At 40.1% G+C, this 21,688-nt stretch overlaps 1 long non-coding RNA gene across 2 annotated transcripts; it reads right to left on the bottom strand.

Moving 5' to 3' along the window:
- Positions 1-14,994: 14,994 nt before the first annotated feature.
- Positions 14,995-18,268, bottom strand: LOC118978990 (uncharacterized). Of its 2 annotated transcripts, none has more exons than XR_005064821.1 (3): positions 18,037-18,268; positions 16,202-16,347; positions 14,995-15,222 (listed from the first exon to the last, which is right to left on the bottom strand). It is a non-coding gene; the product is annotated as an uncharacterized LOC118978990 (long non-coding RNA). The 2 variants fall into 2 exon arrangements; XR_005064822.1 differs by having other exon boundaries at positions 16,202-16,314.
- Positions 18,269-21,688: the final 3,420 nt, after the last annotated feature.

Raw genomic sequence — 21,688 nt, 5'->3', positions numbered from 1 at the left:
ATAATTAAAATATATTTTGTAGTGTTCAGATTTACTTCTAAAATTTAATGGATGAACTCTGTCTCCCACCATTACCTTTCGACCACTTGGTAGACTGAGAATCTGGATGTCGGATGCTCCTTCGCTGACCTTTTCGATACCCACCCAGCATATTGGTCAGTGAGCTAGTTAACAACAAAGCACGAAGGCTTGGCATTTGCAGGGCACTAAGCATTAAGCTTTCTGGAATTCTACACAGGTTTCGAAGTAAAGCAACATTCTCTAATGATGCATCCTATGATCATGTGAATTAATAGTTGATGATTACCTTCCTTTCCTGTTCAGAACTAATCTTGAACTTCTGGGGACTAGGACAAGGTAAAACAAAGGAAGCGAAGCAAATGAGTGCCTCCTTGTCATGGATTCCTGTCTGGAGGTTCACAGGACCCAGAATCATCCTGTGATAAGAAATCATCACCATTTAAGGCAGAGTGCTACCAAAAGATACAAGGCACTGTCAAGAACAAGGCCAAGTGGGACCATGAAGCCAAACCCCGGAATTCCCAGCCACCAGCCACTCAGGCTCATTTCAGCCAATGTGTTTCCCTCATAATAATGCAACTGAATATTTCATGCATTAAATTTCTTGGACTCTATTCCTGCCATTATAAATGAAAATGTGTCACCTATGTATGCAAAGTGGGCTTGAAACCTCATTCTGGAATAAACATTTTTATCATTTTTATCTTTTTATCATAAAATATCTTTATGAGGAATCAACACTACAGAGGGGACCACTAATATATGTTATATTGTTATAGTTAGCCAAATATGTACAAAGGGCTAATTAGTTAGCATAAAATATGTAGCAAATAATTTTTTATTAGTGGTTCACCACAAAGAACTTTATGAATACCATTGTCCTTCCATTAGACAATGGAAGGCAAGCCCCCAAACCTGATATCTTTAATGCAGCTTTTGAAGCCCAGAGATCATTGGGCTCATCCGAATTCCTTCTTTAGGTTCTTTCCCTGGGTGAAAGTTGGCTCAACCGCCATCAAAGCATCACCGGGTGTAGGAATGTATGTCTTAGGATGAACCTTCCATGCCGAGCGCTCGCTGAGGATGTTGGATGCCTGCTGGCTAATAACACAGAAGTGGCAGAATTTGGAGGCAGGCTTGCTTCGGTTGTAACACATCAATTGTGTTCACATTATGGTGGAGGACATATGTGGCCCTCCACCTGCCTCTGACTATGGCAGTGTACCATATCGAGGTTTCCTAAATGAGCCTGCCCAATGTTGCCTGGCCAGGTGACCGCCGATCAGTGAGCAGCACTTCATTAATTGACCAGATTAGAATTTGCAGTTCAGTCCCCCCTTAGGCACTAATCCAACTCTTGGGGCTTCTTCAAACACCTATTTCTGTGGCTGTGCATCTTCCTAGGCTGCCGTGTGTGAAGCTTTTGGTAAGGATCATTTAATCTGGGCTTTATTATTCTGTTTGAGCAATTTATTGTGTTAGTTTAAGGGCTGTGGAGGCACCTAATCCTCTCTGGTTGATTTATGAAGCCCTTAGATATTAAACTCTAGTAAATGCTTCAAAAGTAATTAAACTAGCTTTGGCAGTTGGAGGTAATCAATTCTCAAAAATGATAAAATGCTTATAGTGTACAGCTGATGACAGATGTTTGATCGGGTGGCCTAGAGGAGCAATCACCCATCAGCAGAGGTCAGCTCTTTACTGTTTACTCACTAAACACCCCATCAGGCCTTGGAAATGTACAAGCTAAGTAAGAACTCTACCTGTTCAGCATTACACATTGGTGAGAACCTGTGGTTAGTTAAATTCACTGAGCTTCTTATACTTCATGATAAAACAAAGCCTAGGTCTCTTCCTCTCCAGTTCCTTTATTCAATGAGTACTTAATGTGTAATCCACAGGGTAAAAGGCCCTGTTGGAATTTACACGGTACTGGGGGAAAGACAGTAAACATCATAAGTAAAATTTGTAGTGTGTCGATATATGTAGAGAAGGCAGGGAGAGGCAGAGAAAGGGCGTTGGAACATGCAGCGGGGAGTTTATATTTTCTTCTGGGACCAGGGAGAGCCTCGTTGTGAAGGCGACTTGTGAGGAAAGGCCTTTGTGTCTATGGGAATTGGTCAGCACATACCATGGATGTTCACAACCCACAGATGTGGTTCTCCCACTGAGAGTGCTTCCGTGTCCCCATGAGGAACCTATCTTTGTGCTCTGAGTGGCTGCCTGAACTGAAGGCAGGAGTGGGGTCACAGATGGAAGGGTCACATCACACCTGCTACTCTCTGCCCAAAACACCATCCTGCCGGAAGGGAGAATCCAGCAACCCCCGCCCTGCTTCTGCATGGTTACTGTTTCTCCCAGCTGTCCAAATCATAATTCATACGTGAGCATGGTTCACCACATAGCTTCTGAGCTCTCTGCTCATGGTGAAGACTGAATTTCTCTGGCTTGCTTTCTTTCTGCTTTGATTTGAAGCATTTGGCCATGCCTATAATAGGGAAACAACCTAAAGAAGAGAGACAACGTTTTTTTAAAATATCGCATTCCTTATTGAGAGATGATAGGTGAAAGTATCTCTTGCCTCGCTCTGTTATAACACTATGGATTTGGAAAAGGCTACTTGTGAAGAAAGATGACAAGGAGACAGTGAAACTTTGTTGGCTTGCTTTCTTACGTTGACATGTGATTAGGCAACACATTTGTGGCCAAAAGATAAAACAGTTATCTAATTTTGAGATAAGCTTCATAAATATTAATTTATTTCTGGTTTTCACTAGTAGCGATTGAATGAGGGAACTGGTGTTGATAATTAATCAATCACACAACACACTTAAAAGCAATTTCTTCATTAGGGTTACATCTAAATCCCACCGTTTATGTTCTCATGCCATATTAGTTTGTTGTTCCGTTTTTTTCTTCTTCTTCTTCAACACCCTTCTCAGAATGTTGACAGTCTGTCTCTGGGACTCACTCTTTGCTGTTTAACGTAACTACATAAGCTTAGGTCAGAATATAACTTGTGTTTCACATTTAAATGGCGAGTATTGCTTATATTGGTGTCACCAAATAAGAAAATAAGTTTTCTCTAATTATCATATTTGTTACAAAATAGTTCAACTTACGTTTTAGTTTCATAGGACCGCCATAATAAGTATCACAAACTAGGTGGTTTAAAACAACAGAGCGGCATTGTCTCACATTTCTAGAGGGTAGACGTCTCCAGTCAAGATGTCAGCAGGGCCTTGCTCTTTCCGAAGTCTCGAGGTGGATCCTTCCTTGCCTTCTCCTAGTTTCTGATGATTGCCAGAAATCCTTGGCACTCTTTGGCCTGTAGACACATCACTCCAATTCCCACCCCCACTGGCGCATGGCCTTCTCCCTGTGTGTTCTCTTTGTCTCCTCTTCTTCCTGTAAGGACAGCAGGATATTGGATTACGGCCCACACTGATCTAACATGACCTCATCTTAACATAATTACACCCGCAGATACCTTACTTCCCAATCAGGTCACTTTTCCAGGTGTGGGAGTTAGGACTACAACATACTGTTTTGGGGAGCACAGTTCAAGCCATAGCAACTAGGACCTTAATTATTGACCCTATCACAGATATTTAAACAAATCAAACATGTTAAGATACCCATTTGTAGAATCTCATAAAGATTGCTCTTTACCTTGAAATCCTTGGAATTTAAATGACATATATGCATGTTTAGATAAAGATTTCACTAATGGCCAGCAATAAATTTAGGACCCGCAGTTCTTCAAGCCGGCCACAGCCTTACTCACACTTGGGAGCAAATGGAGAGAAGTTGGCTGTGTAAAGAGCAAGGGCTCACCAGTACCTGCTTCAAGCAGGGATGCTAAAGTCGGGGGACAGCAAGGCTTCTCTTGTCAGTGAAACATGCCCTACGTTCTGTCAGCTTGTTTTGTCCAAACTTTAAACATGACTCTTTTAGACATGACTAGCTTCCAGAGAAATATGTCATTTCAAAATAGAAATGAATTATTTGAGTGAGTGAACTCATATTTTTCCTTCCCAACCTGCAATAAAAAGAGGTAACTTGGGAAACTGGTGAAGTGTAGAAAATATCTATGTGATTATCTAAAAGTTAAGCTTTCTCATTCCGCTGTGGGGTCAACGGTTACAACGGAAGCAGAACTGGGCCGCTGGCCTTTCCAGCTGACAGTGTTCATCACGTCTCTAGTCTTCCTGTCATTTCAGCCCCAACAGTGGGGGGTGGGGGGTGCACACAGAAAGCCCCGGCTCCATCTCTGCTGCTGACTGTGTTTAATCCCCAAAGTTGTCCAGCTGGTCAGAACCTCAGCTTTCCTAGCCATCACCGCCCAGGACATCTGTCTGCACCTCCAGTCTGGGTTTCTACCTAGAAAAGGCAAACCTGGCACATTAGCTCCGATTTTGAACCCTTATGCTCGAAGTTCATTCTATATCACCGTCTTTACACTTGTTTTTTTTTTTAAATCAATAGGAAATGTGGATTTTTGTAGGACTAAGAATTTCTGCAGAAGTGGTCAGGGATTTAGCCTGAGTTCCCATCCTGACCTCCCTCCCTCAGGCCCATTCCCGTACCCGGAGTTTTCCTTCCAGGACCCACCCTTGAAGCCCAAGGGGAACTAAGCCAAAATAAATCCCAGGAAGTGTAATCTCTGAAGGGATGCCCCTTGTGTGAACTTGGGCAGAGAGCCCTCCCTGGCTGTGTGACAGCAGCTGTTACTCAGGGACACTGAGCTGAGAGCAGCCCAGTGGAGCATACAGCCTTGCCCGTGAATAGATGCATTCCCATGCTTCTTGTTAGCGATGACAGCTCAGAAGGGGAGCGTCCAGTTTCGGCCCAGAACGTGTCCATGCTAAGAATTCTCCGAGGGTGGCATATGACCTCCTGAGATTTTGCCTCCTTGGTACAAAACTCGTGTGGAAAAGTCCATTCAGAGCCACCATTACAGGACTGACAAATTGGGTAAGATATGGAATTTCTTGTGTATCGTTTAGTTCAGCGTTTTAGAAATTTTATTATTGCTTTCTAGCCGTCCAGATACTCTGGAGAATCAAGCTGACAGTCTTTTGTTTTTGCTGCTCTCCGGAGAACGTGCTCCTAATGTCTGCCGCATGTGCAGATGAGAACTTCACTTCTGGCCACTTCACTCCTCGATCTTCAGACTTCACTATTGCCAGGGACTCTTTATTCTTTGGCAACTTCTAGCCCTCTAGAAGTTACCAGTTCTCTTGGTTGAAACTGAGTCTCTCTTTTACATTTTATTCCTTCAGGTTTCCAAAACAGGCGTGCTTTCTTACCAGGATAAAAGGGCCTGTCCTAGGGAGAGACTCCACCCACCTCCCTCTGACCTCCAGGACAAGTCTTGGGATTCTCACCATCAAGGCTCTTGGGAGCCTCACCAGCAAGCACTCTGGAGGCTGGGGTGGGTTTTGAACACTCCATTTAGGGGAAGAACATTTGCTTGTTATTCCGAATTTCTTTTCTGGTATCAAACAATACCTAAAAACTACCTTAAAAATAAATGTAGCATTTTTGTGTTCTCAAACAGAGCTCACATGCAAAGGTAGGTTAATACTAAGCAGAATTCTATAGTAACTAAAATTCATAACTCTCCTTTATCGATTCTTCTAGAAAGAACCACTTTGAGATCTCAAATATGAAATTGCCTTTGGTTAAAGTGTCTGATTTTGTAGTTTTACATAAGAGTGGTTTATATATTCTCCAAAGGGGGTTTTTGGAGTGTCAGTTTTACCCCAATTTCAAGTAAAACTACTGATATGAAAATTGTTCACTGTACTGAGTGTGTTTTGACTACGAGTCTCAGCGTGGAAGATTTTTCTGAAAGCACAGTCAATGGAGGCGCAGGCAAGGGGAGGTCACCGCAGGACCAAACATATTTTTAAGTGACTTCTCCTTACAAAGTGGTCTTATTTAAAAGGACTTAGAGGAAGAAATCATTCACCAAGGAGGATTCGTGGCAAAGGTAAAGGCTCAGAATTTTAGAAATAATATTTCACGAACTCTTGGGCTTAGCTTTAGAAATGAGCATCTTCAGTGTTTTACTACATTCTTCAAGCTCATGTTGGGTCTTGAAGGCCTGCACCGACCTAGCCGCTCAGGAGTGTCGTGCCAGAATGGGTTCACGTTGGTAAAGATGGATGGTGGGGGACAGGGCTTTCCCAGCTGAAAACTCCTGTTGGTGGTTTACCATGACTGTGCATTGATTTATAAGACTGATAACTCTTCCCCGACTAACACTCATCAGAGAAGTTGCAAAACACCTGATTATCCACTTAAAGAGTTCATTATACTGCCTCGAGTTGGGATGTAAAGCCTAAAAGACTTTGTTGCCTCCTGTAAAAAAAAATTGCTGAAGTGAAAACTTCAGTTGGANGCGGGCAAGGGGAGGTCACCGCAGGACCAAACATATTTTTAAGTGACTTCTCCTTACAAAGTGGTCTTATTTAAAAGGACTTAGAGGAAGAAATCATTCACCAAGGAGGATTCGTGGCAAAGGTAAAGGCTCAGAATTTTAGAAATAATATTTCACAAACTCTTGGGCTTAGCTTTAGAAATGAGCATCTTCAGTGTTTTACTACATTCTTCAAGCTCATGTTGGGTCTTGAAGGCCTGCACCGACCTAGCCGCTCAGGAGTGTTGTGTCAGAATGGATTCAAGTTGGTAAAAACGGATGGTGGGGGACAGGGCTTTCCCAGCTGAAAACTCCTGTTGGTGGTTTACCATGACTGTGCATTGATTTATAAGACTGATAACTCTTCCCCAACTAACACTCATCAGAGAAGTTGCAAAATACCTGATTATCCACTTAAAGAGTTCATTATACTGCCTCGAGTTGGGATGTAAAGCCTAAAAGACTTTGTTGCCTCCTGTAAAAAAAAATCGCTGAAGTGAAAACTTCAGTTGGAGGCTGTTTGTCAGGCAGCTATAAAATGGAGTTGAGGATTAACCTGGGCGATATCCCTCCTCTACCCCCCTTTTGTCTTCTCTTTATGGCATTTTTCTTCACGCAATATTTATAGGTAACATGTATGTCATCGTTCCAAATAGGACCCAAGGTCTCACCTTTTACTATTTACCTGCCACGGTACTGTCTCAGCAGCTGACCACACCCCCTAGCTCTAGGGTTGTGTCTGTCACTGAAGCATTTATGTCTGCGAGGTGAAAAAGTAGCCCTCACCTCGCTTCTTTTCAGTGTTCCACTTTGATTTCTTTCCCCTTTTAAAGGCTCTTACACAGAGATCGCCACCCAGGAGCATAAACATCAGCTTGCCTCTGTGTCCTGAGTAACTTGAATTCCACCGCCCTGGGGAATGTGCTGCTTGTCTTTCATTCATTCATTCGAGGGATGTGATTCCAAATGTCAATTTCACTGTTTGAGAATTCTTAAGAGAAAACGTCAGTCCCTAAGTATACTTGAAGTGTATGTAATCAGCTTTAAAAAGCTTTTCATATTTCCCTCTAAGAGGATGCTGAAAATAAAAGACTTGGTCAGTAAATAAACGTAGTTGTTGAAACTACCACCTCCAAATGGTGCTCTATACAGAACACCCCAGACAGGTGTTAGAAATGTCTTTTTCGCGCAGCGTTTTTGGAATGTTACAGAACACCACGTTCCTTTCAAAGGCCCTGGAAACAAAAGGAGCAATACTAGACCTTCGATGAACCCTGCTAAGTCAGAGAGCTGTGAAGGAATTCTGTTGCCACAGAGAAAAGCCGACAGTCTGCCTTTACTATATTTAATGAATTTATTTAATTTGATGTGTAAATATAAGACTTTATCCTGCAGTTTTGCAGTCTATACGATTTTTATAAAATCAGTTCAGAAGGTCCCAGAAAGAAAGGTGGGCAGTCTATGAACCTTATCCCATCCCACATGGGTTTCATCCTAATATTGGCAACATCCTCATCCAAGGTTGCCGAATGCTCCATGTCACTGCCTGTTCCCCACGGTCAATATTTTATAGTAAACCAAATAAATATTTCCAGGTTAAAACAACTTCAGAATAAGTTTCTTTATTGCAGAAATTCTTTCACAGTCTTTACTATGCTGATATGTACTATAAATCTCCACTCAGGGAATAAAATATATTGCTTTCCAAACATTTCACCAGGAAATCATCTTCTCCTGGCATCTTTGAGGCCAGTGGTCCATATGTCATACTTTCTTCTTCCTTTTGAGTGAACTGAAAAGCAGACTGAATGGGAGCATCACCATACAGTGGAGACATAAACCCTGACCTATGTCTGTATACATGTGTGGGTATATATGTAAGTGTGTGTGTGTTTGTGAATGAGAGGGAGACCAAGAGAGCAGAAAGAAGGCAGACAGATGAAAGACGGTTTGGCCCAAAATCACGCCACTTGACTATTTGANGCTTTCCAAACATTTCACCAGGAAATCATCTTCTCCTGGCATCTTTGAGGCCAGTGGTCCATATGTCATACTTTCTTCTTCCTTTTGAGTGAACTGAAAAGCAGACTGAATGGGAGCATCACCATACAGTAGAGACATAAACCCTGACCTATGTCTGTATACGTGTGTGGGTATATATGTAAGTGTGTGTGTGTTTGTGAATGAGAGAGAGACCGAGAGAGCAGAAAGAAAGCAGACAGATGAAAGACGGTTTGGCCCAAAATCACGCCACTTGACTATTTGAACCTATGATTCCTTTAACATTTCTGCTGCATGGATACAAAATACATTTATGCATTTTTGGCTTCCTATTAAGACATTAAATTTAGCTGTTTCATAATTCCAGAACCTGACATTTAATATTTGTGGGAGAATTAATTTCCTGTGTGTTTTTCTGATATTTTCTGATGTGTTTTTAATTGAGGGTTTGTCTTAGGGACTCCTGTGTGCCACCTGAGGATAATTATTATGAATATTTGCAAGGCTGAGCCTTCGGTGTCTCTTAGGGGGTATTGTAAGACAAAAGAACAAGAGAACTCTCAAAACAAATTAAAATAAAAACTATTCAATACACATAGGCACTCAAAAAAAATCTACCTTCCATTGTGATTTGCCAAAATCTACAAAGTTTTGAGTGACAAACCAGTTTTAAATGGATGATTAGATAACTGATTATTTGAGTTTAAGGACTTCCGGTTAAGATGAAGGTGTAGGTAGATAACACTTTGCCTCCTCACACAACTAAAAGAAGGAAAACAATAAATTTAAAAGCAAAAAATAACTAGAACCACCCTAAAATTGAAGTGTATGGCAGTCTGACAACCAAGAAGTTAAAGAAGAAACATTTATCCAGACTGGTAGGAGGGGCAGAGACAGGCAGCTGGGGCAAAGAGGACCAGGTGGCAAGGCAACAGCTGGAAGGCTGGGGCCAATGAGAAGATAAACTGGGAGGAACAATAGGGGAGAGAGACAGAGGAGAGAAAAACCTCAAAATCTCTAACTATAAAAACCTATAGGGGTTATGACGGTGGGAGAAACTCCCAGCCTCACAGGAGAGTTCATTGGAGAGATCCACAGGGTTCTAGAATGTACACAAGCCATTCACCCAGGAATCAAGACCAGAGGGCCCAATATGCTTGTGGGTAGTGGGGGAAGTGACTGAAAGTGGGGTGAGAGCTGAGCAAGTATCATTGTTTCCTCTCGGACCCCTCCCTCCCAGACAGTGCCACAACAATCCACATGGGTTGCCCTGCCCTGGTGAATACCTAAGGCTCTGCCCCTTGCAATATAATAGGTATTGTGAGACAAAGAAAAAAAATATGGTCCAAATGAAAGAATAGAGCAAAGCTCCAGAAATAGAACTCAGTGATGAAGAGATAGCCACCATTTCAGATGCAGAGTGAAAAACATTGGTAATCAGATACTCATGGAAATGGTTGAATATAGTTGCAAAGTAGAGGAAAAAGTGAAAATGATGCAAAGTGAAATAAAAAAAAACATACAGGGAACCAACAGTGAAGGGAAGGAAACTGGGAGCAGAAGGAAGAAAACATTCAACCAGAATGGAATGAAGAAACAAGAATTCAGAAAAATGAGGAGATGCTAAGGAAGCTCAGGGACCATTTTAAACCTTCCAACATCCAAATCAGAAGGGTGCCAGAAGGAGAAGGGGAAGAGCAAGAAATTGAAAACTTATTTGAAAAAATAATGGAGATCTTTCCTCATCTTGCAAAGGAAATAGACTTCCAGGAAGTCCAGAACGCACAGAAAGTCCCAAAGAAGGTGGACCCAAGGAAGCACATACCGAGGCACATTGTTACTACATTACCCAAGGTTAAAGATAAGAAGAGGATCTTAAAAGCAGCAGGAGAAAGGCAGAGAGTTACCTATTAAGGAGTTCCCATAAGACTCAGCTGATTTCTCCAAAGAAACTTTGCAGGCTAGAAGGGGCTGGAAAGAAGTATTCAAAGTCATGAAAGGCAAGGACCTACATCCAAGATTGCTCTATCCAGCAAAGCTTTCATTTACAATGGAAGTGCAGATCAAGTTCTTCCCAGATAAGGTCAAGTTAAAGGAGTTCCTCATCACCAAGCTCTTAAGATATGAAATGTTAAAGGGATTTATGTAAGAAAAGGAAGAAGATCAAAACTATGAACATACCCACAATTATCAACAACTGAACCTAAAAAAAACAAAAACAATCTAAGCAAACAGCTTGAACAGGAATAGAATCACAGAAATGGAGATCACATGGAGGGTTATCAGTGGGGAGAGGGGAGGGGGGAGTTGGGGGAAAAGGTACAGGGAATACGAAGCATAAATACTAAGTACAAAATACAGGGAGGTTAAGAATAATAGTATAGGAAATGGAGAAGCCAATAAACTTATATGTACAACCCATGGACATGAACCAAGGGTAGGGGCATGGTGGTGGGAAAGGGGGTGCAGGGTGGAGGGGAATAAAGGCAAGAAAAAAATGGAACAACTGTGATAGCATAATCAATAAAATATATCTAATAAATAAATATCTGATTATCCATTCCGAGCAGTCAGTACATTTATCTATTAATAACCTGTTAGTCTAATATTTTTCCAAAGCACATTTTGAATTGTAGGAACACTACAGTAGAACATTTTAAAGCTGCTTTCAGTTGGGTTCTGCTCCTGATTTTTCATTAAAATACCTTTATGCCTCAATAGCTATTCAAGTAAAAAAATCTGATTCTTATTTATACAGTTACAGGATTTTTAATATTTATTTTTATAATTATTATTTTATATTAGGGAGCTGGTGTTTTTTTCTAACTAGTTCCAAGAGTGCAGGGCAGTTGCCTGTTTATATCAGCAACCAGACATACACATGGGCATATTTGTCTTCTATTGATCGATTTACAACTTGCCCGCTGCACTGCTTAGTAGAAATCTTAGTGAGTCGATGAGAGCTAGTTTCCTGAATTTCCATTTCTGAGGAGTCTAAAACTTAATTACATGGGAAGGACAAATTTTGTCTGCTTGTCATGAGCAACATGTCTGGTTATGAGGAGAAATGATAGTTATCTAGAAAGGTAAGAAGCTAGGACCACAGGCAGATGCTTACAAGGTGATGAAAAGTGTAACAGCAAATACAAAACTCTATGGGGAAAGACTCCATTATATATTGGGTGCAGAGGGAAAAAATGAAAGCATACCAAAGTGTTAATGAACTTATCACTGGTTGATGGGTCTATGAACAATTTGAAGTGCTTTTCTTTATAATTTTCTTTACATTCCAAATCTACAAGGAGCTATTGTTACTTAGAAGAAAAATGTTAGGAAAAAATACTGAATTTTCTCCTTTCCCCAATCTATTTCACTGCCTTTTTCCTCCAACCTGGAAAAAGTCAGTAAACCCACTATAGGTTACTAGGGATACTTCCCCCCTCTACATGAAGTAGGCGCTGGATAAAATCGTGTGGGAAAGAACACCAAACACTGTAGAATCAAAAGGAGAAAAGGGAAATGGTAAAGTAACATTCCATCAATTTGACCCTATTCAGCTTTCCTATCAAAGCATACAATTTTTAATTTTTGTTAAAATATATAGTTCATGCCAGACTATAAAGAATAAATGGAGTTGTTTTTCCCAGTGTGAGAAAATCTGTGTGGAAAAGAAAATTATATGGAAGGAGTACTAAATAGCATTGATTTTTGAGTGCTAAGATCCCAGCTAAGAAAAAAAGAGTTTTCTGAATATTTGTCTTTCTGTCCAAGTAAGAGTGAACCATAGTATATGAACTATATTGCTGTTGAAGTTATGACAGTAAAGCAGTTTGCCAAATATTTCTTTTATAAATATGTATATATGAGTATATATGTATAGGTATGTGTATCACACCCCATGCTAATTGCACACCTAAGCAGCTCTCATTTCTTTTCTTACAAGTGTGGACAATTAACCCTACATCAATGTTCTTAGTTTAAAATTTTGTTTCTACTTAACTCTAATGATGTTTTATATTTTATGCTCTAAAATAAGGCAGCCAGTGGATATAGAGGGGTGAGTAAATGTAGGTTTACAGCTGTGAATACACAAGACACAGAGTTAGTTAATAAAGCTATTGTAATAACCATAACCTAAGTGTCTTTTTCCATACAAATAAATGTAAACCTACTTTTGCCCACCCTTGGATGTATGAATGTGTATATATGTGAAGAGACAGAGAGAGATCTTCAGGTGTACAGAAAAATCTCCTGTGAGACGTAAATGGGAAGATTGTTTTTAATTTAGAAATAATACGGATAATTCCTTTTAAAGAAGTTCACAATAAGGAAGGTCAGGACATTTCTAATGGAAGGGAATGATTTCTATTTTTATAAAATAAAGGATATTAAGCTTTCCCCTTGCTGACCCCACCTCTTCCCTGACCCAGCCACTTTACATCATGAGACACAATCAGCTGAGACCAAGCGGACCCCTCTCCACAACCCATCAAAAATGTGGCACACCATCAATTTTTTTAAATAGTGTCATAGAAATTCCAGCCATAGTAGGCACCTTAGATCCCTAATTCCAGAGCAGGATTGGTCCTTCTAGTTTGATTTTAAGTTTAGGTTTAAATGACCTTGGCATTGTACTTCCATAGGATCCGCTGAGATCCCTTGGCAGAGCAACGTCTGATCACTGAACCCAAGATGTTTGTTGTCGACTGTATAGTTTGAATCTCTCTTGTGCTGAAAAATAATTCCATACTCTTCAGAATATCTAACCCCACAACACAAGCTTAGAATAAGAGTGAAAAAAATTTTCCACTATTGCCAATACATTCAATATCACAAATTTACTTATCTTTATCTTTGGTACTAATTCATTATGACATGTGGAGCAAGGGGGGAGGAAGGGATGTGAATTATGTATTTTTACAAGATGTTTACTAATATTTTTTCAAGATATTAGAAAACTTATTTTGGAACAGATTGATTTTTGTTTACAACTACCCAAAGCTGAGAGAATATTGGGAAGATGAGTATAAATATGCAGAGAAAATTCCTTCCATTGAAATGGGCTTGTACGTCCTTTCAGATGGCTTCTTGGGTTATATAAATTTAGTTTGAGGTCATTATATGGATAATTTGTTACTAAGTAAAGTAGTTTGTCAGGTTACGAGACATTAATCTTCCAATAGGTCTTTAATTAGGACAGATGCACTAAATAATTCATAGCAAGACTTGGCCTGGAAACATTTATAATACTCAATTATACCATTTTACAGGCAATGGCAAATTGTTTTTGTGTAGTCTGGAAATTGTGGGACTTAATTAATTACCTTCAATGTTTTAGACATCTGCTCTGCACTCTCTAAGTGCATTAAATTGGCAACTCATGAAATGGCTAAAAATAGAATTCAAAGTCCCCAGACAGTAAAGGATGAAGATCAACTATGATGGAGGAAAAAAAAACCCACTCTGTGGTATACAGGAAATATGAAACTAAATTACATATCCAGCACATTTGGCTTAGAAGAGTCTCAAGTGTATGACAATCATTTTTTAAAGAATGAGAAACTGACATGATTTTTAAAAGCATTTAGCTTGCAGCTAAATACACTTCTTCCTGGTTCCCTAAGATAGGCTGCCATAAACAAATTGGGCAACCAGGCAGAGCACTGATAGAAAACACGTATCAATCTTTGTCATGTAAACACCTCTGAGTGAAATTTATTTCTGCACAAACAAATAACTTTGCCCCTAAAGTTGTATCAAAGACGTGACAAAAAATAAGTATTCCAGAAGTATTTGCAGAGGCATTCTCATGTCATAGACCTGAAAATGATGGAAAGTGGAATTAAGAGCTTATTCCATTTGTAATTAGATCACAGAAAACAGATGGTGATGTGGCCTCGCACTGGGTGGCAGGATGTGACCATTTAAATAAACAAAGGGAAAAGGAATGTTCACTTCACTTGTTGTCCTAGAAATGTCACCAAGGAAAAAAATGTACAGATCTTCTCCTAAAGAATACTATGTGAGTCAATGACAAAGGTAATATGCATAGTTTGAAAGCTCTAAGTAGGGGACGAATTTGCAGATACAGAGGTTCCCTTTTGTGCTGACAGACCCAACATGGAATAGCCTTTGGCCCTTGGAGCCAAAAGTCCTGCAGCTTTCTAGCAGGGTGCCTCTCCCAAGCCTGTGCGCTTTCTCCAGGGCTGTTAGGCTCTGTTTTGTTCATATGAATACAGGCCCGGGTCCTGCCCCAACAGCAGTCACGTTGGGTCAGCATGTGAGACTAGGTTGGAGGCAGGAGTGTTTCCCACTTGGGCAGCTCCACTCAGGACACAGTGGAGTTGACTACCGACATGCTCGGTGGTGGACAGAGCTTTGTCAGCAGCCCACTCAGAGAGAATCGAGATGAGCACTCAGCAGAAATGTAACACATGCTATTCACATAATTCAAAATGTTCTAGGCACCACATTTTAAAAAGTAAAAAGAAACAGGTACGATGCACTTCAGTCATATATATTTCACGCAATGTACCTGGCTCATGATCACTTCTGTTTGTAATTAGTATAAGAATTCTACATATGATATTTAACACTTTTAGACTAGGTCTTTAAATTCTGGTGTACACATCTCAACTCAGACAAACCACCTTTCACATGCTCAGGGCTCCCTCTGCGGCTGGGAACTACCCTATTGGACAGTGCCGCTCTGCGTGGTGAGCAAAGGCTAAGAAACTCCATCCCCACCTGCGGGTATGTGGTGATCACAGCGCCTGGAAGAAACAAATGAGGTGCTTATTATAAATGCCAGAGGAGTCCTGCCCACCTTGTAAATACCAGCCTTTTATTCAGGGAGTAGGGATGGGTCTTGCCTTATTTTCATCCACCCTCAAGACAGAAAGTTGCTCTCTTCCATATTGTAGAAACACTTTAGTGTTTCTCTCTCCCCTTTGGCATTTATGAATTGTATTTCTTATTAGCATGGTATCATAATTATTTTTTACAACTGTCCCTACCGCATACCTTCAGGTTCCTGAGGACAGAGTGGGTGCCTTTTTCATCTCAATTCCCATAAATATTTGTCATTTTGAATGAAAGAACGCCATCTGTAATCCAGGTGAGGAGGCAATGCCAAAGTGCACATATCAGGACAGGTCAAGGAGTAAGAAGTGAGGGAGAGCCAGAGAAACCGGGGAATGGGAGGGGAAAGTGAGCGGGAGCAGGAAGACGGGGAGAAGGACAGAGTGTAGAGGTGGAGGAACAGGGACCACATGGTTTAGGAACGGGAGTGGCAGCGGAAATATGTGTGTGGGTGATTGCTTGCCAGCCACAGTGAAGTTTATTATGGGCCATGTCACTGTTTGGCTGGTGTAATTACTTGCTTTATTAGAGTAGGTGGGGGAAGCAAGGAGACCCTCAGGCATCCTCTGGAGCACCTTCCCTAGACCAAATTACCATCAATACGAACCTAATCAATAGGCGTATCAGAAAGGCAAAATTAACAGCGAGGCAGTTTGTTCCTTGAACACCAGGAACGGCTCGTTGCTAATTTGTGGTGCAGGTATCCTGAGCATGTCAGCTTCCTCGTACACACAGGCAGTAGACAGTTGTTTTCATAAATTTAATTTGTCCTGAAGCAAAATTCCTACTCCTTCTGGGCTTTTCTGTGGGGATGGTTTCTGCTGAATAGTGTCCCCACTTTACCCTATTTGAGAGACCCAGGGATGCAGGAATACTAAGAAAAAAACGTACCGATCACAGCATTCAAACACTCTCGGCTGGATCCAGTGTTCTCCTAGACGTTCTTCTCCCACTGAATTCCTCTCAAGTTCCAAATTGTATTTTTATGATGCCAGCTCATTGTTCTAGTACAGAGAATTAAATCTGTAACCGCTTTTCTTCAAAGTAAATAAAGAGAAATTTAGCTCTCAGAAAAAGAAAAAACTATATGTATATACATAGTTAATTTTCATGCTAACAAAGATCAAATGGCTCTAATTAGGAAAAGAAGGGGAGAATCATCTTACCTACTGAGAAAAATCATGAGTTATTTTTCAGTACAAACAACTTTATTTTTGATTAATGCTAATAGCCAGTGCTGTATGCCAGGTACCATTATAACTACTTTACCTGAATTAACGAATTTGATCCTCAAAGCCTTCCAATAGGGTTATTAGCCTAATTTTACAAATGAGGAAACGCATCAGAGGGTTGGGTTATTTGCCCAAGGTCACACTGCATGCAGGTGGCAGAAGCTGTATTTGAACCCATGCCAGTACCATACTTCTGCACTGTTTTCCCATTGGGATATGGAATGGGGATTCATGTGGACCAACTTGGTGCTCATGGACTTGACTACTTCTTGGTCCCTGACAGACCAGGCATGAAGAAAAGCCCTTCTTCCGTGGTGTACACTTAACCTGGTAGCACAGTGTTCAGGCCACAATCTTAAAGGCTAAGTGACAAGAATAAATGGGTGGGTCAATACAAGCTGATGACATATTGAAGAAAAAAAAACTCAAGTCCCATAGCTCCTTAAAGACAGAATGTGTATCTGAATTTCTCTTTTCCTTTGTGTTATTCTCTAATCAACTTGAAGGCCAGGTGTAGCACACTGCATGAGTGAGTAATGAACAAGGGTTTAGCAAACCGAACTGATCAATGCCTTAGCAGCTTTGTCTTTAATAATTGTGTCCTTAAATATTATTAAAAATTGGCTATATATTGAAAGTACAAATGAATGAACAAACATTTATGTGGTATCTGTTTTCACTTACTGTGTTGTTAGTTGACTTTTCAATAGTCTAAAGTTGTTGCTATATAATATACACATATATGTGTATGTATATGTGTGTATATATATATATATAGCTATTATTTATAATATGAGTTTGGTATAAGAGGATAAAGAATAACTCAACACCTACTACAAATAAATTTTTTAAAATATTCATATGAGGTAGGAAGATTTTCTATGTATTATACTAATGCTACTGGTATTTTGTAATGTATTATTCATTAAAGATATAAAATCTCTTATTAAATAGTTCTAATATTTTAACAAGAGAAATTTTAAAGCACATGAGTTAAAACAATGAGTAGCTACTTAGTTTGGCTTTTCTTATAAGTACAAATTCAATACTTCATTTTCTCAGATTTATCTTTACTTCTTTATTAATGGAGCTAACTGCAGTAGTTTTCATGCCTACATTATTTTCATGTCTTATATATCTTCTGTAAAGTTAGAAAGTATTTTATGATGCATCCCCAATGTTAGTTCAAAAATTAATGGCAGGCTTATATATAGGAAAGATAGAATCAACTCAGTAAATTGTTTTATATTACGTGTCTCTTGAGAACAGGTTAACAAAAAATACTGCATTTTTTAATATTACATTTCTCTCTCTTTTTTAAATCTTAAAATGTGCCACACATAAAGTAGAAATTTATATCAGTTCCTGTCTGCTATGAGTGAGCATGATATTATGCTTAATTTCACTGCTCAAAACACTTTGGACAATGCTAAGCAAGAATAGACGCCTGTTTTCTAGGGAGGGAAAAATAGCCTTCTGATTTGCTTTACTTACCTTAATCATGGCTTCATAGTTTAGTCATATCTGACACTTAAGGTCCTTACCCATTTCACATTAGATCTTAGATTTCTTCATTCTGTTATCGATCCAAAATGTCTCTAGCTCTCGCGGGTAAAGGAGGAGCACGCCTCTGTGTTGCATCAGATAATTCCTATTATTGCAAAGCCGTGTTCAATCTACAATGACCTTTTCTGCGCTCATTGTCAGACTAGCTTTACAGCCCACACAAAATTGAAGCTTTTGTGCAGAACCGAGAAGCACGTTGTTGTGTGGGAATGGCGCTGTGAGTGTTTGCTCAGGGCAGCCCGCTCCCCAGACGGCTGGCAGCGTGATCTGGGCGTTGGGCTGGGTGTTCGTTGCTGCTTGTTGTTAAGTTAGCATGAAGGGAAGGCATTATAACTTAATTTGGATTGTAAAGAGAGAGGCACGAGTGGTTATGCTGGGAAAACCTTCATCTGTGAAGAGGCCCTGTGCTTTCCTAATCAAAATCGCAGTATTAGTACTTCTGATGATGTTGAGCAAAAATTTTCTGAGGTGGGAGGGGTGAGTATGAGCATTAGGAGAGAACCCCAAATTAAGTATGATAATATTCAGAATTTGGTTTGCTTTAATTTCAGTGACCCTTCAAGCTTGTACATGTTTGTGATTTGGGTGGACTTTGAAAAGGGACTGATCATTCCTTAAAGCCGTGTTCCAAGTTTTCTAGGAGGCCCGCATCACATCCCGCTGAAAAAATGCCCAAATGGTACGAGATTAATTAACTCTCTCATCTGTGTCCTAGTTTCCCCATGTTACTTTTTAAAAAACCATATACTGTTCCTTCACTTACCTTTTCAAATATGTATTAGCGTTTAGAGGTTGAATTTTAAATTCTCTTAATTTAAAAGAATTAAATAAAATAATTTAAATTTCAGCACTGGCTGATGTAGCTCAGTGGATTGAGCATGGGCCTGTGAAGCAAAGGGTTGCTGGTTTGATTCCCAGTCAGGGCACATGCCCGGGCTGCAGGCCAGGTCCCCAGTGGGGGACACATGAGAGGCAACCATACATTGATGTTTCTCTCCCACTCTTTCTCCTTCCCTTCCCCTCTCTCTAAAAATAAATAAATGAAATTTTTTTAAAAAATAAAATAATTTACATTTTAAATTATCTTAGTTGATTTTAAATCATTTAAATAATTTTGAATTCCCCCGTGGTTAGAAAATGAATTCCTCAAATTTTTCCTACTAACTTCATGTTTGTCCGATTTATTCTGGCCTAAGTTACATGCACTATTTTTCCCCCTAAAACCAACTTCATCATTTAAGAAAGATAAATTATGTAAAGAGAACATGAGGTTTTACTGAGCCCAGGAGATTTTTAGTTACTGAAAATAGTATAATGACCTACAATGACCTGCACCAATCATCCTGGTGACCTGGTAGTGGCCCCACTTACCTCTTCTACTCTCTGTGAGGGAAAGCATTCTTTACACCACGCCCCCTCTCCAAAATCACTCAAGTTCAGCCCTCCCAGAGGCATTAAGCTATACCAAGTACTTTTCTTTGAGCTTTCTCATCCTTCCCCTTTTTTACTCTCATCCTCTCTGTCTCCCAAACTGTAGAACCCATCAGGAGGCAACAGGGCCACCTTCACGGGCGTCTAGCCTGTACCAGGCCTCACTCTCAGAAGCACCCCCCGACTCGGTGGAATGCTCTGCTGTTGCCATCTTGAAATTCTTGGTGGTATTTGAACAAGGAGCCCTGTACTTCCACTCTGCATTGAACCCTGCAAATTATGTAGCCGGTCCTGGCCGGAAGACAAGAATAGGGAGGAACTCAGAAGACACAGAGTCCTGCAGAATCTGTTGTCCCACCATTGTGGGTTTCTTTTTGGAGTAACTAGTGACTAGCCTCTAAAAAGTCAGTGCGTTTTATAAAAGAAGCACTTACTAAAAATTGCAGATTTCTCAGTTGGGCAAAAGATCAGGATCTTGAGGGATGGAGCTCAGAAATCTGCATTTTCATAGATTTTCTCTGACTCTCGGTTCAGTTAAAGGCTGATACTCTCTGGAGAATCACAATTCTAAATCGACATCCCTCTCTGTTACTCCATGTTGATTGATTCGAGATGAAAGGAGAAGAAAGAGAAGCAATAGATCTGTTACCTTCGGTGCACTTCGTGACACCGTCATTGCACAAAAACACTGGTTGGACTGAAGAAAGAACTCCCTCTGTGCGACTTGGTAGGGGACACTGATATCTTTATTTAGGGCCAGACTACTTTAAGACGCTTTTTTCAGGACCTGTATTTTCAAATTATTTTTTTGCTACCACTGTTAGAAAATAGAAAGTTAGGAGTAAGCAGTTACAAATGATCAAGCGGCTCTTTCAACCAAACATTGTCCCTGTCAGTGAGTTTGCAAAGATCAGTTACAATGATAAGGATCATTGTATTAAAGTCAGCTGACCTAGCCATCAATCACTGTTTGGAATAGCACTTTGGCAGACACTGGGGTTTAGTGGTTAAGAGTCTGCATTTTGGAAGCAGACAGGCTCCAGTTAAATCCAGACTCATCACTTATTAGCAGGACCTTGGAAAATTCTTTTCCTTCCAAATGTTAGGGGTGTTTTTAATGCATTAATAAGGATATTAATACACCCTAAAATACATAAGGTTGCTGTGAGGATTGAAGAAGATAATCCTAGTACACGGTGCTTGGAGTGTAGAATGAGCTTAATTTTTTGAACGATCAAGAAAAACTTGAAATTAAGATTCATGGAAACTTCAGAACTGAAGTCAAACTGAAATCCTATAATCAAATAAATTTTAGGTCCTTGTGTATTTTCCCATAATCATGTACAAAATAAACTCATTAATGCAGCTTTACAACACAGAGATCAACGTCAAGTTATCAGGCATGCATGTATGGAGGTACAGGGGGTTATATATCTGAATGACAGAAATACAGTGTCAAGATGGAATTGGCATATTTTTTGACAACTATGCTGATTAATTATGTGGATCAACTTGACTTGGCTATGATGCCCAGTTGTTTAGTCAAACACCAGTGTAAGTGTTGCCATATGGGCAACATGTGATTAACATTTTTATCCATAGACTTTGAATAAAGGAGATTATCCTTCATAATGTGGGTGGGCCTCATCCAATCAGTTAAAGGCCTTAAGAGAAAAGACTGACCTTCCCAGTGAGGTAGGAATTCTGCTCCAGTCTTCCTTTGGACTCAAGATGACTGCAAAATTAAATCTTCTTTGGTCTCCTGCCTGCTAGCCTGCCCTGTAGACCCTCAGATTTTGGAATTGCCAGCCCCTACAATAGCATGAGTCAATTTCGTAAAATCTCTCTCTTTCTCGTTCTCTCTCTTTCTCTCTCCCTCTCACTACATCTATGTGTGTGCGTGTGTGTGTGTGTGTGTGTGTGTATAAATAAATAAATACATAGTCTGCCTGGGACTATTTATTTAACAAAGGTATAGCAATTGTTAATATAATGAGAACAGTTTGTGCAATGTCAATGTAGCCTGAGGACTAAGGAGAGTGGACCAGAATGCACATGCATGAACAATGATGACGTCACTGTACTAGTCAGTGGGGGTGGTAGATGTCATTGAATGAACATGTGTACTGTGTGGCTGTTGCATTAAAAA

Source organism: Sturnira hondurensis, unplaced genomic scaffold, assembly GCF_014824575.4.
Source record: "Sturnira hondurensis isolate 20B ecotype Veracruz unplaced genomic scaffold, ASM1482457v3 Scaffold0022201, whole genome shotgun sequence".
Lineage (NCBI taxonomy): Eukaryota > Metazoa > Chordata > Mammalia > Chiroptera > Phyllostomidae > Sturnira > Sturnira hondurensis.
The sequence above is the reverse complement of the archived record's forward strand: the minus strand, read 5'-3'. Positions and strand labels throughout refer to the sequence as shown.